At 42.8% G+C, this 19,567-nt stretch overlaps 1 protein-coding gene and 1 long non-coding RNA gene across 5 annotated transcripts in view; one reads left to right on the top strand and one right to left on the bottom strand.

Moving 5' to 3' along the window:
* The window catches only part of LOC122553799, a 21,667-nt gene extending 12,650 nt beyond the window's left edge, over positions 1-9,017 (bottom strand). Inside the window, exons 1-2 of the long non-coding RNA XR_006312849.1 lie at positions 8,934-9,017; positions 4,357-4,360 (exon numbers count right to left, since the gene is read on the bottom strand). This is a non-coding gene — a long non-coding RNA (uncharacterized LOC122553799). The remainder of the gene's footprint in view (positions 1-4,356; positions 4,361-8,933) is intronic.
* map3k9 (mitogen-activated protein kinase kinase kinase 9) overlaps positions 1-19,567 on the top strand; it is a 139,195-nt gene that overhangs the window by 42,590 nt on the left and 77,038 nt on the right. The window lies entirely within an intron of this gene.

Genomic DNA, 19,567 nt, shown 5'->3' with positions numbered 1-19,567 from the left:
GGTTGGAGTGTTCCCAGTCGGAAGATAAGACGCTCCTCCTCCGACCGTCGGGTTGTTGTGGTTTGGCGGTGGATGAGTCCAATGACCTGCATATCCTCGGTGGAGTGGGAGGGGGAGTTGAAATGCTGTGCCACAGGTTGGTTGGGTTGGTTCGTCCGGGTGGCCTAGAGGTGCTCTCTGAATCGCTCCGCAAGTAGGCGGCCTGTCTCCCCAATATAGAGGAGGCCACACCGGCTGCAGCGGATGCAGTAGATGATGTGGGTGGAGGTGCAGGTGAATCTGTGGCGGATATGGAAGTTTCCCTTGGGGCCTTGGAGAGAAGTGAGGGGGGAGGTGTGGGCGCAAGTGTTGCACCTCCTGCGGTTGCAAGGGAAGGTGTCGGGAGTGGTGGTTGGGTCGGTGGGGGGTGTGGATCTGACAAGGGAGTCGCGGAGGGAGTGGTCTCTACGGAAAGCTGATAGGGGTGGGGAGGGAAATATATCCTTGGTGCTGGGGTCTGTTTGGAGGTGGCGGAAGTGACGGCGGATGATGCGCTGTACATGGAGATTGGTGGGGTGGTAGGTGAGGACCAGTGGGGTTCTGTCCTGGTGGCGGTTGGAGGGGCGGGGTTCAAGGGCGGAGGAGCGGGAAGTGGAGGAGATGCGGTGGAGGGCACCGTCGACCATGTCGGGGGGGAAATTGCGGTCCTTGAAGAAGGAGGCCGTCTGTGTTGTGCGTATTTTGAACTGGTCCTCCTGGGAGCAGATGCGGCGGAGACGAAGGAATTGGCGTTTTTACAGGGGGCAGGATGGGAGGAGGTGTAGTCTAGGTAGCTGTGGGAGTCGGTTGGTTTGTAGTAGATGTCTGTGTTGATTCGGTCGCCTGAGATAGAAACGGAAAGGTCTAGGAAGGGGAGGGAGGAGTCCGAGACTGTCCAGGTGAATTTGAGGTCGGGGTGGAAGGTGTTAGTGTAGTGGATGAACTGTTCAACCTCCTCGTGGGAGCACGAGGTAGCGCCGATACAGTCATCAATGTAGCGAAGAAAAAGATGGGGGGTGGGGCCAGTGTAGTTGCGGGAGATGGATTGTTCCACATACCCTACAAAGAGGCAGGCATAGCTGCGGCCTATGCGGGTGCCCATGGCTACTCCTTTTGTTTGGAGAAAGTGGGAGGATTGGAAAGGAAAGTTGTTCAGGGTGAGGACCAGTTCGGTCAGTCGAAGGAGGGTGTCGGTGGAAGGGTACTGGGTGGTACGGCGGGAAAGGAAGAAGCGGGGTGCTTTGAGTCCTTCGTGATGGGGGATGGAGGTGTACAGGGACTGGATGTCCATGGTGAAGATGGGGCGTTGGGGACCGGGGAAGCGGAAATCCTGGCGGAGGTGGAGGGCGTGGGTGGTGTCACGAACGTAGGTGGGGAGTTCTTGGACTAAGGGTGTCAGGACCGTGTCGAGGTATGCCGAGATGAGTTCGGTTGGGCAGGAGCAGGCTGAGACGATGGGTCGTCCGGGGCAGTCAGGTTTGTGGATTTTGGGCAGGAGGTAGAAACGGGCGGTGCGGGGTTGTGGGACTATGAGGTTGGAGGCGGTGGATGGGAGGTCCCCTGAGGTGATGAGGTTATGGATGGTCTGGGAGATGATGGTTTGGTGGTGGGGGGTGGGGTCATGGTCAAGGGGGCAGTAGGAGGAGGTATCTGCGAGCTGGCGTTTGGCCTCAGCGGTGTAGAGGTCGGTGCGCCAAACTACTACTGCGCCTCCAGTAGTAGTTTGAGATAGGATTTATAATCATCTCGAAAGGAATAAGTTGATAAGTCAACACAGTTTTGTGAAGGGTAGGTTGTGCCTCACATACGTTTATTGTGTTCTTTGAGAAGGTGACCAAACGGGTGGAGGAGAGTGAGTTTTGAGAAGATTCGTAGTTCAGTTTGAGGCTCTGGATGTAGGTTTGCTCACTGAGCTGAAAGGTTCATTTTGTCACCATACTAGGTTACATCATCAGTGAGCCTCCAGATGAAGTGCTTCTGGCATGGCCCACTTTTTATTTATGTGTTTAGGTTTCCTTGGGTTGATGATCATTTCCTGTGGTGATGTCATTTCCTGTTCTTTTTCTCAGAGGGTGGTAAATGGGATCCAAGTCAATGTGTTTGTTGATAGAGTTCCGATTGGAGTGCCATGCTTCTGGGCTTGTCCTCGGGTGGATGTGTTGTCCCAGTCGAAGTCCTTCCTCATCTGTATGTAAGGATACTAGTGAGAGTGGGTTATGTCTTTTTGTGGCTCGTTGATGTTTTGTTAAGAAGGCATACAATGTGTTAGCTCTTATTAGTAGAGGTGTTGAGTTTTGGAGCCATGAGGTCATGCTGCAGCTGTACAAAACTCTAATGTGGCCACACTTGGAGTATTCCATACAGTTCTGGTCACCGCATTGTAAGAAGGATGTGGAAGCTTTGAAAAGGGTTCAGAGGAGATTTACTAGGATGTTGCCTGGTATGGAGGTAAGGTCTTTTGAGGAAAGGCTGAGGGACTTGAGGCTGTTTTCATTAGAGAGAAAAAGGTTGAGAGGTGACTTAATTGAGACATAGAAGATAATCAGAGGGTTAGATAGGATGGACAGGGAGAGCTTTTTCCTCGGATAGAGATGGCTAGCAGGAGGGGACATAGCTTTAAATTGAGAGGTGATAGATATAGGACAGCTGTCATAGGTAGTTTCATTACTCAGACTAGTAAGAGCGTGGAACGCCCTGCCTACAACAGTAGTAGACTCGCCAATTTTAAGGGCATTTAAATGGTCATTGAATAAATATATGGATGAAAATGAAATAGTGTAGGTTAGATGGGCTTCAGATTGGTATGACAGATCGGTGCAACATTGAGGGTTGAAGGGACTGTACTGCGCTGTAATGTTCTATGTTCTAAAGAGAGAGTTTTTGAACTTCATAAGTTGCAACTAAAAACTGAAAGTCGACTTAAAATGGCACAGGTAGAGAGGAAAGTTAAGAATAGTGATAAGGACTATGATGGAGGGCAATTCCATCGTAGCCAAAGGCCTGGTGGAGATCTGATTGTATTTTAAATGTTGTGTAAGAATAAAGTGTGTTTTGCTTAAAGCCTACTAATTTGACCAATTGAATCACATTTGGAATGCAACATCTTACACTAATCTTTAAACAGGAGAAAGTTAGCATCTATGGTGTCTCATAATATATGTTTTGAGGGGTTTTGGTTTGGTCTGGTCTGTAACAATGGCTGGACGTAATGTCCCTTCTCACCTACATCAGATGGACTTTCAATTAAAGCAGTCCTGCAGAGTTGTTTTTTTCTCCCCAGCTCTCATGGACAATCAGAAGCCTGTTTTTATTCATCTTTAAAAGAGGGGGATTTATAGAAACATAAGGTCATAACTATTGAATCGATCTCATCCATTTGTCAGGAGTGTTTCTACTTCTTCAATTCACAGCTCCCACACTGCGCATCTTGGCCCTTGCAACATCCAGTTGGGAGCTGTCTGAACTGAGCATGAAGTTATTTTTTGAATTTGCCAACTGTGGATCACATCCCACTCTCTTCTGCAACTTGCAAAAATTGGATCTATTGCAAATGGGACTGAGCATCAACAGTTAGATGCTTCTCCATTTTAAAAAAAAACTCTTTGGAATCTTCCTGACTTCATGTAAGTCAGACCCCAAGATTCTTTGGAAAAGCAGAAAGACATAAATGGTGGTCTGGATTTGATTGATGTTTCCTTACATCTTTGTACATCTTAACCGTCTGCCCCCAAAGTCCATAAATTTGCTACACAAGTGAAACAAGAATGTAAAATTTGTCACAGTAGCATTACAACATAAAATATAAGACTAAGCCAAATAAGGAATTAGTAAGCTAGATGACTACAAAGGTTTGAAAAGTGTCCTAAAGGAGGAAATGAGGTAGACAAGTAGATTTAGAATGACATTTTATTGTCCATTAATAGGGGGGTGTAGGAAGGGCATTCCCTACCTTGACATCTAGCCAACTGAAGGCATGGCTACCAATGATGAGATGATTAAAATCGGATGTTTAACAATCAGATTTAGATGAGTGTAGATATCTGTGGGAGAGTGGAACGGGTTGCTGGGTGACTATGGCTGTGATTTTGAGGCTTGAGGAGCTCACAGAGATAGGAAGGATTGAAGCTGTTGAAGGATTGGAAAACAGGAATGAGAATAAAAGATTGTATGTTGTGAGGGATTTTAATGTTCTATGAAATCCTCAGAGGCAGTAGTCATTGGGTAAGTTACAGATGATTTGAAAACCGTAATAAAGAGAGGAATTTGATCTTGCAGTAATGTCTCCTGATTTGACAGACCGACAACTCCATTCTATTCTACCCTGACTGGATTCTGCACCTGGCTTGTATGCTGTCTGAACGTCAGTCAGTATTTTTGTTATCTTCCTAATCATCAGATAACTCTATAGCACTTGGTTCTTGTGGCCCAACTGCTTCTGATTAATTTATCATGGAGACATCATCTTGATATTTTAAAAAATCCTCTAAAACTGCAGGTGCTGGAAATCTAAAACAATCTAAATCCGAGAAGTTGCTGGATAAACTTAGCAAATCTGGAAGATCTGTACAGAGAAAGCAGAGTTAACATTTCTGGTCAAGTGACCCTTCTTCAGAACCTCTTCAGATTTTGAATGTGACAGTACTAATGATGGCTGCTGCCAGACCTTCTGATTTTTCTCCATCAGTTTGATATAGAGCCATAGATGTATTTGACTTTTTCACCTTGCTCCCTCTTGCGTAGTTAAGAAATACACACACAATCAATAGACACTTGTAAAATATATGGAGACGTACTGGAATAATGCAGAAAGTTTGGTTATATATTTTGATGGGAATATGAAATGTCTGTGATAAAGAAATACACTGACAATCAAATAGAGATCGTGAGACAAAGACACATAAAGGAAGAGGGACTTTGTTGGTGTTGTGATAGAAATCTCTTTGTGTACCTATTTAGTGCGGAGTGTTGCAGCAATCTGAATATTTTAACATTCCTGGAAGAATTTAGAGGAATTGCTACATTTAACTGTATCCAATATTCATTATTGTCCAGGAGCAAAGGTGGAGCTGTTTGTGAGATTTACAATAGGTAATTCGAAAGAATTGCATGGTTGCAGAACAGTCAATTCAGTTAAACAAAATCAAAATACATTGGATGCTGGAGATCTGAAATAAAAACAAAAAATGGCAGAGAAACTCTGCATATCTAACAGCATCTGTGGAGAAACAAATGGAGTTAATGTTTCAAGTAAAATTATTCTACATTATAAGCAAATCCAGTTTATGAATGGAGTCAGTCAGAGGAGAAAGTTGCGACATTTTTGCCACTGGTCATTTAAGTACTTAAGAGCAGAGAGAAAATGTTCCTCCTCAAAAATGTGCTATGGTGACAGCTGCTAGGAGTAAGCTGTGCATTCTAGCTCCGAGACCTCTTCTCCATGTTAGGTTTAGGGGTCAGGAAAGCCCTTGGAGTTACGGGAACTCAGAAGTAACCACATGTCATTAATGGTGCAGTACAGGGCAGCTGAGAGTGAATGTAAAGGAAATCTACAAGCATTATTTGCTTTGTCTAATTGAGCAAGATTACAACATGGAGAGACATGGGCAGTACAGATTTAGTTAAGTTCACTGTTGTGAAAAGCTGGAGTTGTGCCTGTAAGTGTTAAAATGCATTTTCCAGAATCCAAGGGAGAACATAGCATGAGAGGAGAGGAGAATGACTGACCAGAATGTTAGCAGTCCTTTACATGTTGGCTCTTGAGGAAATGTCAAGGCCAGATCGTTAAAAGTAAAGAATTGTAATCCCTTGTGAAGTTTTAATGAGTCTTAATGACCCACCATGTCACCATCACCTGGGATTCCTGAGAAATTTAGTTCCTGAGGATCTGTCTTGACTGCATTTCTTATTTGATGCATGTTACAGCATGCCAGTTACCCATAATTACTTTGGTGATTCTAATTGACAATCAGAGGCTGATTGTATTGCTGTAAAGTTTTCATTCAAAATCTTGGAATTTCATGGTTTTATTTACCAGATTATAATGTAATTTAGTGACCTAATCTAGGATCATAAGTGTGTTGTCTACTGGTTTATATATGGTTTATTAGCAGTACTAACAATGATGTCACTAACATATTTAGATTTATTAGTGTTTTTCACTTTATGTTACTGCTGGGAAATATGAGGAAGTTGTTTTATAAAGACAAGCTGCCATCTTGAACTGCTGGAGTATGTGTGGTATGTGTGCACCCATTGTGCTCTTTAACACAGAGGTCCAGGATTTTGACTCCAAGACAATGAATGAACAGCAGTGTAATTCCAAGTCAGGATGATGTGTGACTTGAAGTGAGACTTGCAGTTGATGGTATTCCACGTATCTGCCACCTTTGGACCTTCTAAATTGTAGTGGTCATGGGTTTTGAAAGTACTGTTGAATAAACCTTGGTGGATTTCTTTGGTTCATCTTGTGGATGGTTTAAAGTGGTGCTCGTGAGCTTTCATGTGAATGCCGGCTGCTCCTGTATTTATTGTCCATCCTTCATTGTCCTAGAGAAGGTGCCAGTGAGCTGCTTCTTTGAACTGCAGCAGTCCATTTGGTGTATATACACCAGAATGCCATTGGATGTTTGGGGAGGGAGGGGTGGTGGTGTGGTTTGGGATGGGGGGGGGAAAAAGAGTCCTCTAATAACGTGTTACCCCTTTGCTTGACAAATGTCTGGCTTAAAGGAATAGTTTTCCAAAAACTCAAGACCATTTGAAGGAAAATAAAACAACCTAGCCTCTGTTTGAAATGGGCGACCTTGATTTTCAAACAACAAACCCTATTCTGCCATACTAGGACAGATCCTCTCCACACCTACTCTGTCAAGATCCTTCAGGATAGTGGGGGTCTCTTATATATTTCAATTAGGTAGCCTTTTATACTTTTAAACTCCAGAAAATACTAGCCTAGCCTGTCCAGTCGTTCAAAAGACAAGTTTTAGTCTGGTGAAACATCTCCGAATTTCTTCCAATCCATTTACATCCTTCTTTAAATAAGATGACCAATACTGTGCACAGTCCTCCAGACACAATCTCCCCAGTGCCATGCACAACTGCAGCATAATCTTCCTACTTTTGTATTCAATTCCCCTCCTGAGATAAATTATAACATTTAGTAGCTTTACTATTTATTGCAACTAACCCTTGGTGATTCATGCACTAGGATACCTAGGTTTCTTTGCATCTCAAAGCTCTGCAATCTTTCACCATTAAGAGTTCCTGTACTGTGGCTTGTATGAAAACCTTTGAGGAATCAAAAGAAGGCTAACTCACTGCACAATTCATAGTCGTGTAGCCACAGTATTTATATGGCTAGTCCAGTTCAGTTTCTGGTCAGTGGTAATTGTCAGAAGCTGATAGTGGGAGATTAGGCAATTGTAATTCAATTATATGTCAGAGAGTCATGGTTAGACTCTCTCATTGAAGATGGTGAACGCCTGGGATGTAAGTGTTGTGAACATTACTGGTTACTTGTCAGCTTAAGGTCTTGCTGCATTTGAACAAGGATTACAAAACATCTGAGGAGCCACAAATGGTGCTGAACATTACATAATCATCAGCGAACCATCTCCACTTCTGACCTAATGATGAAAGGAAGTCATTAAAGAAGCAGCTGAAGATGTTTAAACCTAGCACTTTATCCTGAGGACCTCCTGCAGAAATATCCCTTAATATAACAGATTTAACATAAGTGTCAAAGCACTTCAAGACACAGTTCTCAAACTTTCATGTGCAAGAAGTCTGGATGTTTGACCTAAAGCTTCGGTGAGGTAAGTTCTAAAGATAAAGTCACCATAGTTTTGCCAGACAATAGGGCTCCTCTCATTGGAGAGAGAAGATAGGTGGTGGTTTAACCTGAAGGTATCCGTGCCTCAGGTGAGGGGAGAAGTTGAGAAGGAAAGTTCTTCTTCATCATCTCAGCTGGTGCAGGAATTGAACCCACTCTGTTGGTGTCGCTTTGCATCTCAAACCAGCCTGTTTTTTCTGTGTTGTCAATCTGTCATTCTCTGGTTAACTGCTTGCTTTCTTCCAATCCAAGTGGGTGTATTCAGCAAATGTTTATTTTGGTAGTTATTCAAGTCATGGGTGGTCTGTAGCCCAGAATCACTAGTCACTGCATGGTCAAGGGAGATGAACATTTATTTATATCTTCTGGTTCGAGAGCTGGGCATACTGGAAGACATGTAGGTATTCTACATCTTTCAGATATTAATAGATACAGTCTTCAACCAGGAGCAATGCTTTGTGATTCACTATATTTATAAATCCTGTGTATTTTAAACCTATTTATGTTTTCGACAGTTTTGCTTTGGGTGGGTAGAGTGGAGAAAAATGCTTTTATGACACTGCCTGCTATTTCAGGTGCATGATGATTCTGTTTTGAAATGTTGCACTATCATTCAGCTGGAATTTATCTTCACTCATCTATGGAGGATATTCTATCATGCCTCTTCAATGTGCTTTGTAGATTGTGAACAGGCTTTGGGGAGACGGGAGGTGAAAGGAGCTGTAGAATACTCAACCCAACCTACTCTTTCAGCCACAGTATTTATTTAGCTACTTGGTTTGAGAAAATATAGCACTGTTGGTGACCCTTTCCAACACTCAGCTTATGATTGAGAAGAGAGTGATGGGGCAGTAATTGACTGGGTTGGATTTGTCACGTTTATGTGCACATGCATATCAGGGCAAGTTTCACATTGTCTAGTAGTTGCCAGTGTCGTAGCTGTACTGGAACAGCTTGGCTCAGATTGCAGCTTAATCTGAGTATTGTAGCTGTACTGGAACAGCTTGACTCCAGATTGTTCAGGAACACAAGTTATCAGTACTATCACCAGAATGGTGTCATGACCCATTATATTTGCAGTACTCACCAATTTCTCTATATGATGTCAAGTGATTCGAATTGCTTGAATACGGAGTCACTAATGTTGGGGTCATTGGGATGAGATGGCAGCTCTGGCTGAAAATGGACACCAATGTTTCAGTCTTGTCTTTTTACATGATCGGCTAGATGCGTTCATCATTGAGGATAGGGATATCTGTGAAGCCTCCACTTCCTGCTAGTCATTATTTTGTCCACAGCGTTTGTGACTTGATATAGCAGGACTGCACAGCTTACATCTAATCCAAAGGTTGTAGGATCACTTAACAAGTTCAGTGTGGGTTTGCCCTGCTTATATGCAGACATGCAGGAGGTACTGCTGATTGTTTCCTATTGTGTGCAGGATTTGTTCTTTCCCTGCAGGATCTTAGAATCCCTATAGTGTGGAAGTAGATGGCCCATTGAGTCCACACTGACCCTCCAAAGAGCATCCCACGACCCCCCTCCGTAGCCATGAATTTCCCATTGCTAACCCACCTAGCCTTCACATCTCTGGCAATTATGGGCAATGTAGCATGGCCAATCCACTTAGTTTGCATATCTTTGGACCGTTGGAGAAAACTGGAGCACCTAGAGAACACCCATACAGACTCAGAGATGTCTGCACAGACAGATGCCTGAGGCTGGAATCAAATCTGGGTCCCTGGCGCTGTGAGGCAGTGGTGCTGACCACTGTGCCACCTAGAAGAATCCAAACATCAGAAGTCTTGCTGTATTTGGATGTGTATTTTTAATAACGCGGGATATTTGGACTCAGAAGCAGAATTAGAAGAGTTCATTAATATCCTCCAGACTTATCAACCTTTCATTGAACTTAAAGCCACAGCTCGCAAAGGAAGCTTAAACTTCCTAGACACCGCAGTATTTAAAATGGGACAACAGAAAAGCCATAAGTTAACAATACGCACTTCATAAAAACCAGATTAATTTAAACAAAGACCCGGCACTTTAAGTTTTCTTGGCTCCCAGTTTTACTTAGTATTGTTGAAATTCTTTCCTTCCTTCTCCCTTTTCTAGAAGTCTGATTCTCTACCCCATATCCACCTTTGTAGCCACTGAATTCTCCCCATTGTCCCTCCCCCTTTGCACCCATTCTCGTCGTCTTCGACCAGCAGACGAAGCCAGGCAGACTTCTCTCCCCTCTATTTTTTTTTATAGCCACCCATTATTCACTTCACTCGGTAAACAGTTTACAACCCCACCTCAGATCTTGCCTGGCAGACTCTCTTCTCTCTGTCAGTCTCATTCCTCCAACCCTCCTCCCTGAAAACCTGATTCGCTAAACCTTGCCGGCAGACTCTCAGAGAATGCATTGGGAAAAAGAATGCACTTGGTATGCACTTCCTATTTTGCACATTTGTACTTGCCTTTCCAATGTACAGCCTCTCCTACAGCTCTTTGACCATTTACAGCTCATTGAGGACATGATGTGTCACTTGTGAAATGGAAATAGTTTGAAGTTATAATCATGTTACTTGACCTTGCTAGCCTTTCTCGTTATTTTCACTATTTGCTCCTCTGAAGGATGAACAATGTTTACTCACCTTGTTCTTGTAACCTCTCAACCTCTCTTCCTTCTTTCATCTCCCTATCCAGTTTAATCTTTGATATTAAAATAGTTTCTGCCTTAATCACTAGCTCTGGAATTGAATTCCACAGTTTCACAATTCAGTGTTAAGAACATTATCTGTCCTCTGTTCTCAGTCTCTTACTTTTAATCTTGCATCTATTGTTCATGTAGTTCTCTTATCAACTGGAACTCATCATTTATCTATCCCATTCCACCCAAATACAATTGTGAATGTTCAGAGTCATGAATGGGCTCAGGAGAGTCAGAGTCATAGAGATGTACAGCACAGAAACAGACCCTTTGGTCCAATTCGTCCATGCCAACCAGACATTCTAAACTAATCTAGTCCCATTTGCCAGCTCTAAACCCCTCCTATTTATATACCCATCCAGATAGCTTTTAACTCTGTAATTGTACTAGCCTCCATCACTTCCTCTCGCAGCTTGTTCCATGTATGCACAACCCTCTGCGAGGAAAGGTTGCCCCTTAGGTCCCTTTTAAATTATTCCCCTTTCACCCTAAACCTATGCCCTCTAGTTCTGGACTTCCCCACCCCAAGGAAAAGACCTTGTCTATTTTCCTTATCCATGCCCTTTATGATTTTTATAATCCTCTATAAGATCACCTCTCAGCCTCTGATGCTCCAGGAAAACAGCACCAGCCTATTCAGCCTCTCCCTATATCTCAAAACCTGCAACCCTGGCAACATCCGTGTCAATCTTTTCTGAACCCTTTCAAGTTTCACAACCATTGGTAGGTAGAAGCTGCTCTTGCTTATAAAATAAAAAAGTGTGAGAGATCATAACTTTAAATTTATGTGCAAATGAAACAAGAGTGCTATGAGAAAAAGCTTTTTGACACAGTGAGTTATTCGGGGACAGAATGTCCTGCCTGGAAATGTGGTGGAGTCAATTGAGGCATTCAAGAGGATTTTGTATGATCATTTGGTTAGAACTGGTGTGCAAGGATATGGAGAAAAGACAGGAGATTGGCACTAGAGAATAGAGTTGAATGCCACCTCCTGTGCCATAACAATTCTATAATTATGATATTATGGTACGTATTCTTAACCTAGAATTTCTATCGGTTTTTTAATGGTTTCATCAACCTGAAATGTTGCAATTAATATTAGATGTACTCATTTAGTAAAGTTCATGAAAGTACCATTATAAACTGTTCAAATTTTAGATTTACAACCTCGTAGGAGGGTTTTTAAAAATTAAACCAGCTAATATGGGGTAGTGAGCACACATATTTTCATATTAACTTGAAAATCAAACCTGTTGTTGATTCTTAAACAGAAATCACAGTATAAAGACATATCTCACAGCCCAATCTCTTTTATTGTGTTTATCCTCAACACAAGCAACCTAAAAATCCTGTGTGCTCACTCAGTCCCCAGCTGTTGCTTTCCTCTGATAATCGATGCAATCTATAACCTGGCCTTCACTTCAGTCAGATACTCCAGTGGTGTGTTTCACATCTTTACCTTGATTAAACTTGTCTTTCAAACTTGTTTTGCCTCACTGTTACTTTTTAAAAACAATAACTCTGGTTTTTACTTGCAGACGAGCATAATGATGAGATGATTTGGAAGGTTCACTACTGATTCTGGGAAGGGAGCGTTGTTTTAGGAGAAAATGTTGGTCAGATTGGGCCTGTATCCGTTTGAGCTTAGAAGAATGAAAGACTATTGAAAGGTATAAAATCCTGAGAAGATGCATCAGGGTCAATGCTGATAAGTTAATTCCCTTGTGGGAAAGTCAAGAACTAGGGGACAGAGTTTAAGAATAATGGTTCTTGTCATCAAGATAGAGATGAGAAGAAATTTATTTTCTGTCATCAGTCATATGGGTCATGAGTCTATGGAATGCTCTTCCCCAGAGAGTGGGGGAGGCTAAGCCATTGAATATATTTAAGGCAGAGATAGTCAGAGTAATGGCTAATTGGTATTTTTCTGGCTGGAAGATGATCTGTAGTGGAGTTCCCCAAGGGTTGGCATTGGTACCCTTGCTTTTCCCGATAGCTGTGTAAATGATCTGGATCTTAGTGTGTAGGGGACAATTTCAAAGTTTGCAGACAATATGAAATTTGGGAGCATTGCAAATTGTGAGAAGGGCAATACAAAACTTCAAAGGGGCATTGACATCTTGGTAGAAAGGGCAGTTAGGTGGTACAGTTTAGAACAAAGAGCATGGGCAGACAGTATAAAATAAAGACTATAATAATAAAGTGTATGTACGCAGAGGGACCTGATTGTATATGTACATGAGTCTTTCACATTGTCAGGACAGATAGAGAGAGATGTTAATAAAGCATGCAGTAGTCTAGTCGATAGAGACATAGAACAAAAGTATAATAAATTATGATGAACTTTTGTTAGACACTGATTTGACCTCTGCTGGTGTATTGTGTGGAGTCTGGGATCCACACCAAACAAAGGATATGAACACAATGGAGAGAGCGCAGAAATGATTTATAAAGAATGGTTCCAGGAAGTAAAAACTTCAGTTACAAGAAAAGATTTGGAGAAGTTGCTTTCCTTGTTTTTGAAGAATTTTCCTGCGAGAGAAGGCTACAAGGAGTTTTGAAAGATGGTTTCAAAATCATGAAGGGTTTGGACTGAGCAGATAGGGAGAAACTATTCCTGCGTATTAAAGAATTGAGAACCAGAGGGCATAGTTTTAAACTGAGAACTCCAAACCCTGTTACTCTTCTATGATAATAAGATTGTTTTCATTTAAATACAATTACAGCTACTTATTTTTACCCATCACCTTGTACTTAATGATTTTGAATATTTGCATTGTCTGGCCCAAATATCCCTATTTAATTTCCTTGATGGTTTTCTAACAACACATTCACAACTACGTGATAGGATTTTTTTCAAAACCAGGAGACCACAACAATATGTGAACACATCATGAACAGAACTTGCTCCAGAACTGTTTCTGTGCTATATGAACCTATGACTCTATGAATCCTGTAGGATATTAAAGGACCAATTCTAACCAATGTAGTAACCATGAAGTAAAAGAACAACACCCAATCTGTAATCAAATCTACTAATTCCAAATCTCAAAGTCATCTTTCATGATCTGCTGTGCAACACCTTGTTGAAGGCTTTAGTACAATTAAATGCTTTATGTCCACTGTATTTTACCCCTCTACTACATCTGTTACCTACACAACAACTTCTGTGACAGGATTGTTCCTTTTTAAATCTGGACTAATCATTTATAATTGTTTTCTCTTTACCTAGTCATGTGCTAATTTAACTCTTGATCAAGAGCGTGTACTTGTGAGGCTGTAAGAATTCTGTAACCTCTTCCAAAACCAGTGTGTGCACCCTTTTTACCCAGAACATTAAAACTTGCCTCTTGGACTAAGCAGTGTCCAAGAAAGGCAGTTTGTTTTAGAATTCACCTATGAAGTTGAACCTGGAATTGAGTTGGTTAGAGCAACAGGTTGCATGTAAGTCAGGTAGACTATAATATGGATGATTAAGTTCTGCTTCAAGACTAGGAATTTGCAGAACATCTATTGAGAAAGGTTTACAACAGTGGACAGAAACTCGATTGGGATCATAAAATTTAATCGAATGTGAGGATTGCTTTGTTTGTAATGAATGTTTTTTTTCTTGAGCCCTATATTCCTGTGTGTTGCTTTAGAGAATGGGTTTTACGAACTTGACTTTTAACAGAACATATAAACACTCATGTGGGTTATGTAAAGTAGATTGCATTACTTAAGTTTTCTTTTGCAGCGCTTTACATTGGGAACCGATATTTCTTTATGTAAATAGTGACCAGCCTGGGCTTGGGTTGTTTCGTGACCTGTTGGATGTGTGCCAGGCAACCGAATTGTTGACAATCCTGAACCAAGTTACAGCTCAGCAGGAATTCCTTGAATGTTTTTTTAAAATATCAGGAAAATTTCCAGGGCAGCTCAGTTGGAGGAGTTAACCAAGTTCCTTTTTTGTGGTGTTATGATTCAGCACACACAGTACAGTCTGTTCTGTGCCGTGTTGTTTATAAGTGGCTTTTGTTCAGGCTGGGGAAGTGTGATAATTACACTAAACAAGTTGCTGTTTGTTTGTATGTGTGTATTTTTAATGATTAATTGTACTCAGGAAGCTTGTCCCAGGTGGTAATACAATCGTATAATTTGTGACTAAAACAAGTATGTCTTATTTTCGTTACCCAATAAGTACATGTCTACACCATGTCCAAATCTAGATCTTCCAAGTGTTTTTTACAGTTCCAGCTACCATGTCTCCACCCTCACCCCCACTAACTCTTTCCAAGACTTTCTAGTTATTGTACAGTCCAATAGGTAAACCAACCCTCCGGTACCTGGTGTAAAAGTGCTTTCTTAGCTAGCTTTGTAGCTAGACCAGATTCTGCCCTCACAGAATGTCAGCATCTGTATTTTCCAGCAGATTCTTCTCCCATACTCTGTCCACCCAACCTTATTTGCATGATGTGTTGTTGGAAAGAAGGGAGAAATTGGTACGAGAGTGTGATCAACGAACATGCAAATAGATATCCCAACTTGAACCAGGACAAAGCATACAAGTTTGAAGTTTCGTATCAATCCACAGATTAGTGGAAGAATACTATATTATTGTACTTGATCTAGGTTATATGACATTGTAATGAGCTGATCAGCAATGAAACTAAGAACATATTTAACTAGAAAACATAATCACCATCATGTAAGATGATGGCTGTGATTCTGAAACGTCAATCATAATTACATAACAAACAGTACACATCTATCCATGAGAAGAGAGAGTACATCAGTGTAAGGCTACATGTCCATGTCCTTATTACTGTATAAGATCTGGTCATGTCTTGCATCCACTAAGGTGTATATGAATGTTAAGCTATAATATATCTATATGCATCCTTGTGCATCTTTATCTAATAAGAGTTCCTATTTCTTCAATGGGAAAAGGGGGCATGTTGTTTTATGGCATACATTCTAGATGAGACAGGCCAGTACCTTTTAAAGAGAAAGCGAGGATGCAACATTAGAGGAGCAGAAGAGTCGATGTTTCAGGCATAAGCCCTTCATCAGGAATGTTGCGGGGAGGGGGGTTGGTTTCAGAAAGAAATAGGAGGGGATGACGAGGTTGGGGAGAAAGTAGCCTGGAAAGCGATAGGTAGATGCAGGTGCGGGGGTGATGTTGATAGGTCGGAGTGGAGGATGGAACGGATAGGTGGGAAGGATGATGGACAGGTAGGACAATTCAAGAGGGCAGTGCCAAGTTGGAGGTTTGGATCTGGGATGAGGTTGGGGGGGGAGGGGAGATGAGGAAAGTGGTGAAATAAACGATGATGCCATGTGGTTGGAGGGTCCCAAGGCAGAAGATGAGGCATTCTTCCTCCAGACATCGGGTGGCTAGGATTTGGCAGTGGAGGAGACCTAGGACTTACAGGTCCTTGGTAAAGTGGGAAGGGGAGTTGAAGTGGTTGGCCACAGTGAATTGGTGTTGTTTGGTGTATGTGTCCCAGAGATATTCTGTGAAATATTCTGCGAGTTGGCGTCCTGTCTCCCCAATGTAGAGGAGACTACGTTGAGAGAACGGACACAGTACATGAGGTGTTTGGATGTGCAGGAAAATCTCAGCCAGATGTGGAAGGATTCTTTGGGGCCTTGGATGGAGGTATGGGTGCAGGTTTTACACGTTTTGCGGTGGCAAAGGAAGGTGCTGGGACTGGAGGGTGTGTTGGTGGGGGTCGTGGACCTAACGAGGGAGTCCCAGATGGACTGGTCTGAATGAAATGCTAATAGCGATGAGGAGGGAAATATATCCCTGGAGGTGGGGTCCGATTGTAGGTTGTGGAAATAGGGTGGATGATGCGCTGTATCCAGAGATTGGTGGGGTGGAAGGTGGGGACCAGGGGGTTTTATCCTTGTTGCAGTTGGAGGGGTGGGGTTCCAAGGCAGAGGTGCAGGAAGTGGAGAAGATGCGCTGGAGGGCATAGTTGACCGTGTGGGAGGGGATGGAAATGTGTTGCTGGAAAAGCGCAGCAGGTCAGGCAGCATCGAGGGAACAGGAGAATCGACGTTTCGGGCATATCCGAAACGTCGATTCTCCTGTTCCCTAGATGCTGCCTGACCTGCTGCGCTTTTCCAGCAACACATTTCCATCTCTGATCTCCAGCATCTGCAGACCTCACTTTCTCCCATGTGGGAGGGGAACCTGTGCTCCTCGAAGTAGGAGGCCATCTGGGATATTCTGGATTGGAATTGCTCCTCCTTGGAGCAGATGAGGCAGAGGAACCTCCAACCTCATAGTCCCAAATCTCTGCACCACCCGGTTCTACCTCTTACCCAAAATTTACAAACGTTACTGTGTTGGTTGACCCATGGTCTCAGCCTGCTCCTGCTCCACTGAATGTATCTCCTCATACCTTGACATTGTCCTGTCCCCTTTGATCCAGGAACTCTCCACATACATTCGGGACACCACCCACGCCCTCCACCTCCTCCATGACATTTTTGTTTTCTCGCCCTTACTCCCAATTCTTCCGCCTTTGCTGTATCTGCTCCCAGGAGGAGCAATTCCACTCCAGAATAATCCAGCTGGCCTCCTACTTCAAGGACCACAATTTCCCCTCCCACGTGGTCAACAATGCGTATCTCCTCCATTTCCCACGACTCCGCCCCTCCAACCGCATCGAGGATAGAGCCCCAGTGGTCCTCACCTTCCACCCCACCAACCTCCGGATATAACACATCATCCTTCACCATTTCTGCCACTTACAGTCCGACCCGACCAACAGAGATATATTTTCTTCCCCACCCCTATTAGCATTCTGCAAAGACTATTCTATCCACGACTCCCTTGTTAGGGTCACCCTACCCCCCAACCTCCCCCCACCACCACCACCAATCCACCCTCCACTCCTGGCCCCTTCCCTTGCCACCGCAAGACATGTGAAACCTGCACACACACCATTCCCCTCGCCTCTATTCAAGGTCCCAAAGGATCCTTCCACATCCGGCACAGGCTTTTCTGCATAGTTAAATACCTCATCTACTGTGTCCATTGCTCTCAATGTTGTTTCCTGTACATGGGGGAGACAGGACGCCAATTCGCCGAATGTTTCAGGGAACATCTCTGGGACACACATGCCAAACAAACCCACTGCCCTGTGGTTGACCACTTCAGCTCGCCCTCGCATTCTGCCAAGGACATGCAAGTCCTGGGCCACCTCCACTGCCAAATCCTAGCCACCTGATGCCTGGAGGAAGAACACCTCATCTTCCACCTTGGGACTCTCCAACCACAGAGGACCAATGTTGATTTCACCAGTTTCCTCATCTCCCCTCTCCTAACTCATCTAAGATCCAACCCCCCCAACTCAGCTCCACCCTCTTGGACTGTCCCACCTGTCCATCTTCCTTTCCACCTATCCACTCCATTCTTTCCTCTGATCTATCACCATCACGCCCACCTACATTTACTTGTTGCCTTCCAAGCTACCTCCTCCCAGCCCAACCCCCCCACCTCCAATTTATGTCTCAACTTCCTTCCCTCCAGCCCCCACATTCCTGATGAAGGGTTTTTGCCTGAAAGGTCGACTCTCCTGCTCCTCGGATGCTGCCTGACCTGCTGTGCTTTTCCAGCACCACATTTTTTGACTCTGTACCTTTTAATGCCTATTACATAGCTTTAAAACATGTGATGTTTTCATGTAAAAGTACCCACCTTGCCTTCAGCCTTTGTTTCTGTGTAATTGAGTCCGTGCCGTGTGTTCAGTCAATCAGCTATGCGTATGTAATGTACATTAATTCAGTAAGCATCAGACCCAGATGGTGTATGAAAGTCTGTGATATTGTAATAGTGTAAATAGCGTTGTTAATAAACTTCAAGATATCTGACTGAACAGGAACCTTACTGTGTGAAATGTAATGCAGATTAATGCATAGAAAACCACAGTCTACATCAATAATTGTTCCCATGTCAGGGTGGAACTAAAAATATATACACTGCAAGTCACTTTAGCTCAGAAAGAGCCAATTTGGATTCCTCGTATTTGCAACTGTCCATCAGAAAACAAATGTACTGGGATTGTGTTTGACTGCATTATGCCTGCAAATTGGTAGAGTTTCTTTGACGTGAGCACATCTAAAACTATGTAACTTCCTTCAATTGGCTGGACGTATTTTTGAATATAAACCAACCAAACCTCAGGTTAGTATCTGCAGAACCAATAGCCACTTTAATAATCAAAGAAAAACACTTTGAATATTCATCTTCGTTAAAGCAGTTGCTCCTTTACTTTGCAGAAACTTTGAAGAACAGATGGTTGGGAGTGGCAACGTGTTGGCGAAGGATGTAGTTTGTGTTTCTGAAATAACTGGCACATGATTCTGCCATTTTGCACAATGAAGTATAAATACTAGATATTCTAAAACTGCAACACTAACAGATTTTATCACATGTTTCCAACCTGCTGACAGCTCCTTCGGGGGAATAGTGCAATAAAACATCTGTCTGGCTCCTTGTGCTCATCTGTCTTGCTGCAGGATGCCAGCTTGCTGCAAAAAATGTACTGAGATGTACCAGTTAAAGTCAAATCCTACCCTGGAAAAAAACCTTTACTGACATTTGTGGTGCATAGCTTAGAAATCAATTTAAAACATTCATTTTGCTAATCTGCTTTGGTGGTAGAACTGCATTTCACACTAGCTCAATGGACTGATGAGTCATGCTGCACTCCCCGAGAAATGTTCCCTTGAATTTCTGTAATTCTGGAATAGTGAGAGCAGTGCGCAGACTGGTAAAATTGCATTATAATTACTGGATTGGATGTGTTGCCTGATTTTAAAACTGCTTATCACATTTCTGGAAAAGATTGCTAACCATCGTCCATTGGTGTTGATTCCATTTTCAAGCTGTGTTGTTTATATTCTAAACCCTGGTTTAAAACTCGCCATCACAATCAATCATGTTGTCTGTAAACATTGAAATTTATTTGATTCTCAGGGGAAGAACCATCAAGATTTAGTCTATACCATTCTGAATCAGATCTGTA

Source organism: Chiloscyllium plagiosum, chromosome 10 (assembly GCF_004010195.1).
Source record: "Chiloscyllium plagiosum isolate BGI_BamShark_2017 chromosome 10, ASM401019v2, whole genome shotgun sequence".
Taxonomy (NCBI): Eukaryota; Metazoa; Chordata; class Chondrichthyes; order Orectolobiformes; family Hemiscylliidae; genus Chiloscyllium; species Chiloscyllium plagiosum.
This window is presented reverse-complemented; position numbering and strand designations above follow the sequence as displayed.